This window comes from Arachis ipaensis, chromosome B6 (assembly GCF_059453495.1).
Source record: "Arachis ipaensis isolate K30076 ecotype BB chromosome B6, ASM5945349v1, whole genome shotgun sequence".
In the NCBI taxonomy this organism is placed as follows: Eukaryota; Viridiplantae; Streptophyta; class Magnoliopsida; order Fabales; family Fabaceae; genus Arachis; species Arachis ipaensis.
In genome coordinates, this window is record NC_142441.1 from 2,706,788 (window position 1) to 2,719,843 (window position 13,056).

The 13,056-nt window shown below is 37.6% G+C and overlaps 1 non-coding gene across 1 annotated transcript; it reads left to right on the plus strand.

The window, feature by feature from the left end:
* Positions 1–12,168: 12,168 nt before the first annotated feature.
* On the plus strand, positions 12,169–12,276 carry LOC148554417 (small nucleolar RNA R71). The gene has a single exon (XR_015887482.1). It is a non-coding gene; the product is annotated as a small nucleolar RNA R71 (small nucleolar RNA).
* Positions 12,277–13,056: the final 780 nt, after the last annotated feature.

Genomic DNA, 13,056 nt, shown 5'->3' on the forward strand with positions numbered 1-13,056 from the left:
ACCTCTCCACATTTGGCCCCTCCATGGTTTATATAGGCAGTCCCATTCAGCACACACACGTAAACCGCTACTGCCAGTAGCGGTTTACACTCACACACACACGTAAACCGCTGCTGGCAGCAGCGGTTTACACTCACACAGCAGCGGTTTACACTCACACACTCACACACATAAACCGCGGCTGATTGTAGCGATTTATGCACACCTGTAAACCGCTACTGCCAGTAGCGGTTTACATAAAATAGTGAAACAATGCATTTGCGTATTGAATTTGGAAACAATACATTTGCGTAATATTGAGGGTGAAACAATTTAATAACATAAATTGCCCTAAAAAATATATTAATATATATACATATATTAATTGAAGGTGGAAATGCAGAGATAGTCGACTTCACGTGAAGTTGATAGCTGAGAGTCGTTAGATGGAAATTTAGTCAAATCAGTCAAACTATTTAACGACTCTCAGCTATCAACTTCACGTGCTGAATTTCCACCTTAATTGAAATCAACAGTTAAAATAACTAGAACACCAATATTTTCGATACACTTAAAATTTTTTTCTATATATTGAATCGAAGAAAGAGCGGCGTGGGTTGGCAGAGGAGGGCGAAAACATCAAATCAAAAGAGAAAAGAAGAGAATTGAAGAAGTTGAAGAGGCATGCATGGACACAGTAGAGTTCACTGTCACGTGTTACGGTGTGGATCGGACAAAGCTAAACCCATAACAACGTCCCTCTCACCCCTCATCTTGCCGGAACTACATCATTAATATTTCATGGAATAATTAAATTATTTTCTCATGCCCAAGATTTTTTTTGACCCTATTTTATATATTACGTACATTTAAAACACATTTTAATTCGTAATGATAATTGTTATGATATCCCTATATACTCTTCTAATGGCTAAGAAAACATGGCAACGAAGATGTAAATCATAGGATGGGTTTGATAGAGTTAATCGGAAATGTATAAGTTAAACAAAAAAAATTATGTATTTATATTTTTAGTTTTTAAAAATTATGAGTGTTTCTAAAAGTATTTATAAAAAAAATTTTAAATATAATTTGTATTTTTTTAATATTAAAATTAAAAATTTAATATAAAATTATATATATTAAAAACTAATCAATTTTAGAGAAATAGTACAAATTTTACCAAACCAACAAATTAAGATCTAAATTAATAGGAGAAGATTATGTTTAATAAAATTATGTAAAATGTTCACGTCAAATCTCTATGCGAAGATCTTCAGGCTGCAATGAGTGTTCTAAGATCTCTGCATTTATGTGCAAAGGCCCACATGAGTTTGTAATTTATATTTTCCTTCATAACATTGTGTGAAGCAAGTCCATTGAGTCAATTACACGTGTAATATGGGCTTTGATATTGGGCCATAATTCTCCATTTTAAGTATATTTATAGAAATTTTAAGTTAGTAATAATTTATACATATAAAAAACATATAATTTGTACATATAATCCTCTTATATTTAGATAATTAAGATTTCTGTGGCATATAGCTAGAATTGAACGTCACCTCCTAATTGGAATTAATTGACCAAGAAATTGGCGGTTGATGAATTTTAGAGGAGACTAAAAAGGTCTAAGGAATTAGGGTCTAGTCACATATAATTTGCCATGAATTAAATCTTACATGATTAAAATAGTTAATAAGAAAAGTCAATCCGAAAAATAGATAATTCTAAAACTTTTGTTGCTTTCTCCATATTTTATTCCCAACTTATTTATTTGCCTGTCTTTTAATTTTCTGAAATTACTGTTTAATGCTCTTTGAACTCTCAACACCATTTTCTGTTTGTCTAACTAAGTAAATCACTTAACCATTGTTGTTTAGTCCATCAATCCTCGTGGGATTGACCCTCATTTACTTGAGGTACTACTTGGTACGACCCGGTGCACTTGCCAGTTAGTTTGTGGCTGTAAATTCCGCACCAAATTTTTGACGCCGTTGCTAGGGATTGATTGTGATTGACAACTGCTGGTTGTTTGATTGATTAGATTAGATAATTTTGCTTTTAATTAGTTTTATTTTAGTATTACTAATTCTTATTTTTCATTTATTTTTTTCTCTTTTCGTTTTGTTTTCTTCTTAATTTTTTTCTTCTTTTTCGTTCAGCATCCCCCTCCCCGGTTTCGTTTTCTGTTTGTTTTCTTTTATTAGTTAGTTTTAAATAAAAAAAAATAATAAAAAATAATAAATAAATAAATAAATAAGTTAATATTAAATTTTTTTCTTAATTTCTGAAATTAAGTTTGGTGTCTCCGTAGTAAATTTTCTTTTAAAAATATTTTTTAAAAATACTAGTATTTTTCTTTGTTTAATTTTTGAATTTTTAGTTGACCTTTTTTTATTTATTTTTGAATTCTTCTTTTATTTTTATTATTCTTTATTTTATTTCTTTTCAAAAAAAAAATTCTGTTCTTTCTTCTTTATTTTCCTGTTTACCACATGGTGCGTTTAATTCTTTTTGGTGTTTTGTGCTAAGGAAAAATAATGGAGAGAGATCACATGGGTTACTACTCACACCCAATGAGTGATTCTCATTATTGTGGATGGGGGAACTACCCGAATTTTGGTTGGCAAAGTCAAAATCAAAGAAACTTCAGTGCTTCATGTTCCAACTATCAAGAGCCACCATCTCCCTATTCATACCAAGAACCACCACCTCCCTATTTATATCAAGAACCACCATCTCCACATTCATACCAAGAACCACCACCTCTCTATCCATATCAAGAACCATCATCTTTCTACCCATATCAAGAGCCACTATCTCCCTTTTCATACCAAGAACCATCATCTTTTTACTCTTATCAAGAATCATCATCTCCTTCTTATTCATATCAAGAGCCACCATCTCCTTATTCATATCAAGCACCATCAGATCTTGAGCTTCTCATAAAAAAAATTCATACATGATATAAAGACGAGTGTCAAAAATGTAGAGAAATATGTGCAGTTGATTATCAAGCCCCAAGAAGAGGAACAAGCGAATTCCTTCCCAAGAGATATAATGCAAGATCCTATGGAAGAAAGTGAGAAAATCAATCAAAGGAGTTCATACTCCAGTGAATTAGAGAACTTTCCACCCTCACACATGGAAGAAGAGGAAGATGTAAAAACAAAGGAGGAAGATACACCAACAAAGAAGGAAGATGCACAAACAAAGGAGGTTGTAAGGGATGAAAACAATTATGGGAATCTACACTCCAATGAAGCAGAGAGTGGCATAGAGAGTGAGTTTATTGAACCACCAATTCAAGAAGTTCTTGATGAAGGGTACACTCTAACCATCACACAACACCCAAATTTTGAAATCAAAGAAGTGAAGGCAACCAAGGAAAGCACTAAAAAGGGGATTGTGACCAAGAAACAAAAGAAAATATCCATGAAAAAGAGAAAGTCAACAAAAAATAATCCAACCACTACACCAACAAGCAAGGTGAATCAAGTTAATCACAATAAAAGAAAGCTTGTTAGGAGAAATTTATATCAGGGGGCACTAATTTTCACCTCTCCCCCCTTGGAGACATTTCTTTTAACCAACTGGAAGAAGAGGAAGAAAATTTAACAATCAAGTGTCAAGCTAGTGACATTAAAGAAGCGCTTGTTGGGAGGCAACCCAACTACTAGTATCCTTGGTTTTGCAGTTACTTTGGTTTTAATTTCATAGTTATTTTTATTTTAGCATTATAGTTATTTTAGTTATGGTTTTAAATTACTTTATCAATTTTTTTTTGAATTTTTCTTGTTTTACATGTGTTGTGTTTTGGTTATGCAAAGTGATTAGAATAGGAATAGGAGCAATTAAAAAGAATTTTTGATACCCTGGAGTTTTACTTTGCTTGGGGACAAGCAAATTTTTAAGTTTGGTGTTGGAGGAGCACAGCCGGAGGAATGAGATGGCCACTAGGATAACTGAGGTGGTTGAGTTCTTTTCGTCCTATATTTCCTCTCGTTCTTATTATGTCATATTTCTGTTTTCAGTTTATTTTATTATTGCATGATCCTTTATTAGATAAATTCCTAGGTTATAGTTTAGTTCTACTATTTTGAAATTTTTTGTTATTTGCTTTAATGTTGAAAGGTGTCTCATGTACTGCCCACTGAGCTTGAAATAAAAAAGAAAGAAGAAAAGATGTAGTGCATGAGAAATTGGGTTTAATTTTAAGAGTAGTATCATTTATGCAAATGTGGTGGTATTTTTTGTGACTCTGAATGCATGACATGAACAGTGCATATTTAAATTTGAATCAAAGAATGTTGATGTACAAGGAACAGGAATTTAGAGAACTATTATGAATTCTCTGCAATAAGTGAAAGTTTAATCCTTGAAGCAAAAGAAACAGCAAAAGAAAAATAAAACCAAGGTCCAAGGCTCTGAGCATCAATGACTAGGGAGGTCAGACATGATTAAAAGCTCAAAGAGTTGTTTCCCTGGTCATATACTTGTGGTGTGATTGTGTCAAGTAATCCTTGAGACAGAACACCAAGAGTCGAGATCAAATGCATTTGACAAGAGTATGCCAAAGGCTTTGAGCACCACTGTCTGGGAGTAACTGAAAGAAAAATCAAAACTTAATGAGAGTTCCCCAGTTAAGTGCTTGTGGTGTTTTTGTATCAAGTGAAGCTTGAGACAAAACATTTAAAGTCACGGCTAGGCTCAAGGTGCAAAGCACCAAAGAAAAGAGAATCAAAGGAAATTTGCTGTGTTCAAGGATTAAATTGAAGTACAAAAGATTAGAATTCATAATATTATCCGGATTCTAATTCTGAATGACAGTGACAACCTTCTGATTCAAAGGAGAGTGAGATGCCAAAACTATTCAGGATTGCAGTTGTAAACCCCACTATAAGAAGAGACATGAGCTTAATTGAACTCTTATTTTCATGCGAATTCACATCCTAAGCTTATATTAGTTTGGTTGCTTGAGGACAAGCAACAATTCAAGTTTGGTGTTGTAATGCGTGAGCATCTTTCCTATCTTTTTCTAGTGAATTTGCATTTAATTTGTTGAGTTTAATCAAGAATTAATTATCTTTTAGCCACTATGGATGTTACTTTGAGTTGTGTGAAATTCTGTTTATTTTAGATAGCATTTGGCTGTATTTGATGGAGTTTCCGCAGAAAAAGAGAAGAAGGCGAATGATGCTGTCAACTCTGACCTCTCTGCGCTCAAACCTAAATATCTCGAGCTACAGAGGTCCAATGAACGTGATTCTAATAGCATTGGAAAGCTAACTTCTAGAGCTTTCCAACGATATATAATAGTCCATACTTCTTTTCTACTAGTGCAGCCAAGGTTGCACCTAACTTGAGATTTCTCAAGTTAGGCGCAAGGATAAAAGAAGAACGCCCAAGAAGCTCTGCCTAGGCTGCGCCTAACTTGAGATCTCTCAAGTTAGGCACAATGCTCAACAACAATACGCAAGAGGAGTTACTCCTTTCAAGTTAGGTGCAGGATATTGATACATGCGAAATTGTTACCCAGATCAGGTTGTAAAATTATTTGTTCGTTCTTTCCCTGGAAATGGCGCCAAAAACTGGTACACAGAACCATGGTCCAAACATAACTTCACAACTTCGCACAACTAACCAGCAAGTGCACTGGGTCGTCCAAGTAATAAAACCTTACGTGAGTAAGGGTCGATCCCACGGAGATTGTTGGTATGAAGCAAGCTATGGTCATCTTGTAAATCTCAGTCAGGCGGATATCAAATAGTTATGGAGGTTTCAAATATTAATAATAAATAAATAAACAGAAAATAAAGATAGAAACACTTATGTAATTCATTGGTGAGAATTTCAGACAAGCGTATAGAGATGCGTTTGTTCCTCTGAACTTCTGCTTTCCTGCTGTCTTCATCCTATCAATCTTACTCCTTTCCATGGCTGGCTTTATGTAAGGGCATCACCGTTGTCAATGGCTACATCCCATCCTCTCTGTGAAAATGGTCCGATGCGCTGTCACTGCATGGCTAATCATCTGGAGGTTCTCGATCATACTGGAATAGGATTTACTATTCTTTTGCGGCTGTCACTACGCCCAGCACTCGCGAGTTTGAAGCTCGTCACAGTCATTCAATCTCTGAATCCTACTCGGAATACCACAGACAAGGTTTAGACTTTCCGGACTCTCATGAATGCCGCCATCAATCTAGCTTATACCACGAAGATTCTGATTAAGAGATCCAAGAGATACTCATTCAATCTAAGGTGGAACGGAAGTGGTTGTCAGGCACGCGTTCGTGGGGGAATGATGATGATTGTCACGTTCATCACATTCATATTGAAGTGCGAATGAATATCTTAGAAGCGGAATAAGTTGAATTGAATAGAAAAATAGTAGTACTTTGCATTAATTCATGAGGAACAGCAGAGCTCCACACCTTAATCTATGGAGTGCAGAAACTCTACCGTTGAAAATATATAAGTGATAATGGAGTTCATTGGTCTCGGCTCCAGAGGGGAACTGGAGTAACCAAGACTAAAAATGATCCGAAGATAAAAACTCTGGATGTAAATACAATAGTAAAAAGTCCTATTTATACTAAACTAGTTACTAGGGTTTACATAAGTAAGTAATTGATGCATAAATCTACTTTCGGGGCCCACTTGGTGTGTGCTTGGGCTGAGCTTGAAGTTTACACGTGCAGAGGCTTCTTTTGGAGTTGAACGCCAAGTTGTAACGTGTTTTTGGCGTTCAACTCTGGTTCGTGACGTGTTTCTGGCGTTTAACTCCAGACTGCAGCATAGAACAGGCGTTCAACGCCCTTTTGCGTCATCTAAACTCGGCCAAAGTATGAACTATTATATATTGCTGGAAAGCCCTGGATGTCTAATTTCCAACGCAATTGGAAGCGCGCCATTTTGAGTTCTGTAGCTCCAGAAAATCCACTTTGAGTGCAGGGAGGTCAGAATCCAACAACATTAGCAGTCCTTCTTCAACCTCTGAATCTGATTTTTGCTCAAGTCCCTTAATTTCAGCCAGAAAATACCTGAAATCACAGAAAAATATATAAACTCAATAGTAAAGTCCAGAAATGTGAATTTAACATAAAAACTAATAAAAACATCCCTAAAAGTAACTAGATCCTACTAAAAACATACTAAAAACAATGCCAAAAAGCGTATAAATTATCCACTCATCACAATACCAAACTAAAATTATTGCTTGTCCCCAAGCAACTGAAAATCAAATAGGATAAAAAGAAGAGAATATACTATGAATTCCAGACTATCAATGAAACATAGCTCCAAAAAGATGAGCGGGACTTGTAGATTTTTGCCTCTTGAATAGTTTTGGCATCTCACTTTATCCATTGAAGTTCAGAATGATTGGCATCTATAGGAACTCAGAGTTCAGATAGTGTTATTGATTCTCCTAGTTCAGTATGATGATTCTTGAACACAATTACTTTATGAGTCTTGGCCGTGGCCCTAAGCACTTTGTTTTCCAGTATTACCACCGGATACATAAATGCCACAGACACATAATTAGGTGAACCTTTTCAGATTGTGACTCAGCTTTGCTAAAGTCCCCAATTAGAGGTGTCCAGGGTTCTTAAGCACACTCTTCTTTTGCTTTGGACCTTGACTTTAACCGCTCAGTCTCAAGTTTTCACTTGACACCTTCACGCCACAAGCACATGGTTAGGGACAACTTGGTTTAGCCGCTTAGGCCAGGATTTTATTCCTTTAGGCCCTCCTATCCACTGATGCTCAAAGCCTTGGATCCTTTTTATTACCCTTGCCTTTTGGTTTTAAGGGCTATTGGCTTTTTGCTCTTGCCTTTTAGTTTTAAGAGCTTTGGCTTTTTCTGCTTGCTTTTTCTCTTTTTTTTTTTCTATATTTTTTTTCGCTATTTTTTCTTTTTTTTTTTTCTGCAAGCTTTGTTCTTTGCTGCTTTTTCTTGCTTCAAGAATCATTTTTATGATTTTTCAGATTATCAAATAACATGTCTCCTTGTCATCATTCTTTCAAGAGCCAACATATTTAACATTCTTAAACACAACTTTAAAAGACATATGCACTGTTCAAGCATTCATTCAGAAAACAAAAAGTATTGTCACCACATCAATATAATTAAACTAAATTCAAGGATAAATTCGAAACTCATGTACTTCTTGTTCTTTTGAATTAAAACATTTTTCTTTTAAGAGAGGTGATGGATTCATAGGACATTCATAACTTTAAGACATAGTTACTAGATACTAATGATCATATAATAAGACACAAACATAGATAAGCATTTAACATAAAGAAAACAAAACAAAAAAAAAAAACAGAGAATGTAAGAACAAGGAATGAGTCCACCTTAGTGATGGTGGCGTTTCCTTCTTGAGGAACCAATGATGTCCTTGAGCTCTTCTATGTCTCTTCCTTGTCTTTGTTGCTCCTCCCTCATTGCTCTTTGATCTTCTCTAATTTCATGGAGGATGATGGAGTGCTCTTGATGTTCCACCCTTAGTTGTCCCATGTTGGAACTTAATTCTCCTAGGGAGGTGTTGATTTGCTCCCAAAAATTCTGTGGAGGAAGATGCATCCCTTGAGGTATCTCAGGAATTTCTTGATGATGAGCTTCCTCATGCGTTTCTTGAGCTCCATGAGTGGGCTCTCTTGTTTGCTCTATCCTTTTCTTAGTGATGGGCTTCTCTTCCTCAATGGGGATGTCTCCTTCTATAAAAGCTCCAGCTGAGTAACATAGATGGCAAATAAGATGAGGAAAAGCTAGCCTTGCCAAGGGAGAGGACTTTTCGGCTATTTTGTAGAGTTCAAGGGAGATGACTTCATGAACTTCTACTTCCTCTCCAATCATGATGCTATGGATCATGATGGCCCGATCCACAGTAACTTCAGATCGGTTGCTCGTGGGGATGATGGAGCATTGGATGAACTCTAACCATCCTCTAGCCACAGGTTTAAGGTCCAGTCTTCTAAGTTGAACCGGTTTGCCTTTGGAGTCAATCTTCCATTGAGCTCCTTCCACACATATGTCCATGAGGACTTGGTCCAACCTTTGATTAAAGTTGACCCTTTTAGTGTAGGGGCGTGCATCTCCTTGCATCATAGGCAAGTTAAACGCCAACCTCACATTTTCCGGACTGAAATCTAAGTATTTCCCCCGAACCATTGTAATATAATTCTTTGGATTCGGGTTCTTACTTTGATCATGGTTCTTAGTGATCCATGCATTGGCATAGAACTCTTGAACCATTAGGATGCCGACTTGCTGGATGGGGTTTGTTAGAACTTTCCATCCTCTTCTTTGGATTTCATGTCGGATCTCTGGATACTCATTTCTCTTGAGCTTGAAAGGGACCTCGGAGATCACCTTCTTCTTGGCCACAACATCATAGAAGTGGTCTTGATGGGCTTTGGAGATGAATCTTTCCATCTCCCATGACTCGGAGGTGGAAGCTTTTGTCTTCCCTTTTCTAGAGGATTCTCCGATCTTAGGTGCCATCAATGGTAATGGAAAAACAAAAAAGCTATGCTTTTACCACACCAAACTTAGAATATTGCTCGTCCTCGAGCAAGAGAAGAAAGAATAGATGAAGAAGAAAAAGAAATGGAGAAGAGGGAGAGAGAGATGTGTTTCGGCCAAGAAGGGAAAGATAGGGTTGTGTTGTGTGAGAATGAAGAAGAATGGAGGGCTTTATATAGGGATGGGAGGGGGGCTAAGGTTCGGCCATAAGGGTGGTTTTGGGTGGGAAATTGATTTTGAATTTTGAAGGTAGGTGGGGTTTATGAGGTAGGTTTATGGGGAAGAGTGGATGTATGTGAGTGGTGAAGTGGTGATAGGGAAGAGAGATTGAGGTGATTGGTGAAGGGTTTTGGGGAAGAGTGTTTATTGGGAAGAGATGATGAATGAGAAGAGGGAAGAGAATGAGTGGTGGTAGGTGGGGATCCTGTGGGGTCCACAGATGCTGAGTTGATCCTGTGGGGTCCACAGATCCTGAGGTGTCAAGGATTTGCATCCCTGCACCCATTAGGCATGTAAAATGCCTTTACATGCAATTCTGGCGTTTAAACGCCGAATTGATGCTTGTTCTGGGCGTTCAGCGCCCAAATGCAGCATATTTCTGGCGTTCAGTGCCAGCTCTTCCTCAGTGTGCATTCCTGGTGTCTGAACGCCAGGATGTTGCTTGTTTCTGGCATTCAACGCTAGATCCATGCTCTATTCTGGCGTTGAACGCCAGCCAGATGCTCCTTACTGGCGTTTAAACGCCAGTAAGATCCTCCTCCAGGGTGTGATTTTTCTTCTGCTGTTTTTGATTCCGTTTTCAATTTTTATATTTATTTTATGACTCCACATGATCATGAACCTAATAAAACATGAAAGAACAATAAGAATGAAAATAAATTAGATAAATAAAAATTGGGTTACCTCCCAACAAGCGCTTCTTTAATGTCAATAGCTTGACAGTGGGCTCTCATGGAGCCTCACACATGTTCAGAGCATTGTTGAGACTTTCCAACACCAAACTTAGAGTTTGGATATGGGAGTTCAACACCAAACTTAGAATTTGGTTATGGCCTCTCAACACCAAACTTAGAGTTTGACTGTGGGGGCTCTGGTTGACTCTGTAGTGAGAGAAGCTTTTCATGCTTCCTCTCCATAGGTACAGAAGGAGATCCTTGAGTTTTAAACACAAGGTTGTCCTCATTTAATTGAAGGATCAATTCTCCTCTGTCCACATCAATAACAGCTCTTGCTGTGGCTAGGAAGGGTCTTCCAAGGATGATGGATTCATCCTCATCCTTTCCAGTGTCTAGGATTATGAAATCAGCAGGGATGTAAAGGCCTTCAACCTTTACTAACATGTCCTCTGCTTATTTATAAGCTATTTTCATGGATTTGTCTGCCATCTTTAATGAGAAATTGGCTTCCTGTACCTCAATGGTTCTTAGTTTCTCCATTACAGAGAGTGGCATGAGGTTTATCCCTGACCCAAGGTCACATAGAGCCTTTTCAAAGGTCATGGTGCCTATGGTACAAGGTATTAGGAACTTTCTAGGATCCTCTTTCTTCTGAGGTAATCTCAGTTGATCTAATGCATTTAGTTCATTGGTGAACAGGGGAGGTTCATCTCCCCAAGTTTCATTACCAAATAAGTTGGTATTCAGCTTCATGATTGCACCAAGGAACTTGGCAACTTGCTCTTCAGTAACATCCTCATTCTCTTCAGAAGAAGAATACTCATCAGAGCTCATGAAGGGCATAAGGAGGTTTAATGGAATCTCTATGGTCTCCAGATGAGCCTCAGATTCCTTTGGTTCCTCAAAGGGAAACTCCTTGTTGATCACTGGACGTCCCAGGAGGTCTTCCTCCTTGGGATTTGCGTCCTCCCCTTCCTCCTTGGATTCGGCCATGATGGTTATATCAATGGCCTTGCACTCTCTCTTTGGATTCTCTTCTGTATTGCTTGGGAGAGTACTGGGAGGGGTTTTAGTGATATTCTTACTCAGCTGGCCTACTTGTGCCTCCAAATTTCTAATGGAGGACCTTGTTTCATTCATGAAACTCAGAGTGGCCTTAGATAGATCAGAGACTAAATTTGCTAAGCTAGATAGATTCTGCTCAGAATTCTCTGTCTGTTGCTGAGTGGATGATGGAAAAGGTTTACTATTGTTAAACATGTTTCTTCCACCATTATTAAAGCCTTGTTAAGGCTTTTGTTGATCCTTCCATGAGAAATTTGGATGATTTCTCCATGATGAGTTATAGGTGTTTCCATAAGGTTCACCTAAGTAATTTACCTCTGCTATTGCAGGGTTTTCAGGATCATAAGCCTCTTCTTCAGAAGGCGCCTCTTGAGTGCTGTTGGATGCAGCTTACATTCCATTCAGACTCTGAGAAATCATATTGACTTGCTGAGTCAATAGTTTGTTCCGAGCCAATATGGCATTCAGAGCATCAATTTCAAGAACTCCCTTCCTTTGAGGCATCCCATTATTGACAGGATTCCTCTCAGAAGTGTACTTGAATTGGTTATTAGCAACCATGTCAATGAGTTCTTGAGCTTCTGCAGGCATTTTCTTTAGGTGAATGGATCCACCTGCAGAAGTATCCAATGACATCTTAGCTAATTCAGACAGACCATCATAGAATATATCTAGGATGGTCCATTCTGAAAGCATGTCAGAAGGACACTTTTTGGTCAGTTGCTTGTATCTCTCCCAAGCTTCATAGAGGGATTCCCCTTCTTTCTGTCTGAAAGTTTGAACATCCACTCTAAGCTTACTAAGCTTTTGAGGAGGAAAGACTTGGCTAAGAAAGCCGTGACCAGCTTATCCCAAGAGTTCAGGCTAGCCTTAGGTTGAGAGTCCAACCAGATTCTAGCTCTGTCTCTCACAGTAAATGGGAAAAGCATGAGCCTGTAGACTTCAGGATCTACTCCATTAGTCTTAACAATATCACATATCTGCAAGAATTCAGTTAAGAACTGAAAAGGGTCTTCAGATGGAAGTCCATGAAACTTGTAGTTTTGTTGCATCAGAGAAACTAGTTGAGGCTTAAGCTCAAAATTGTTTGCTCCAATGGTAGGGATGGAGATGCTTCTTCCATGTAAATTGGATTTTGGTGCAGTGAAGTCACCAAGCATCTTCCTTGCATTATTATTATTTTCGGCTGCCATCTCCTCTTCCTGTTCGAAAATTTCTGTAAGGTGCTTGCTGGATTGTTGTAATTTAGCTTCTCTTAGTTTTCTCTTCAGAGTCCTTTCAGGTTTTGGATCTGCTTCAAAAAGAATGTTCTTGTCCTTGCTCCTGCTCATATGAAAAAGGAGGGAACAGAAAAATAATAATAATAGGGATCCTTTCTACCACAGTATAGAGGTTCCCTTATGTGAGTAGAAGAAGAAAAGAATGTAATGTAAAGAAGGGAAGAAGAGAAAATTCGAACACAGATGGAAGAAGGGGTTCGAATTCGGGTGAGAGGAAGTGTTAGTAGATGAATAAATAAATAGAAGGAGATGAGAGGTGAGAGAATTCGAAAAATAAAAATTAAAATTTAAAGTTAAA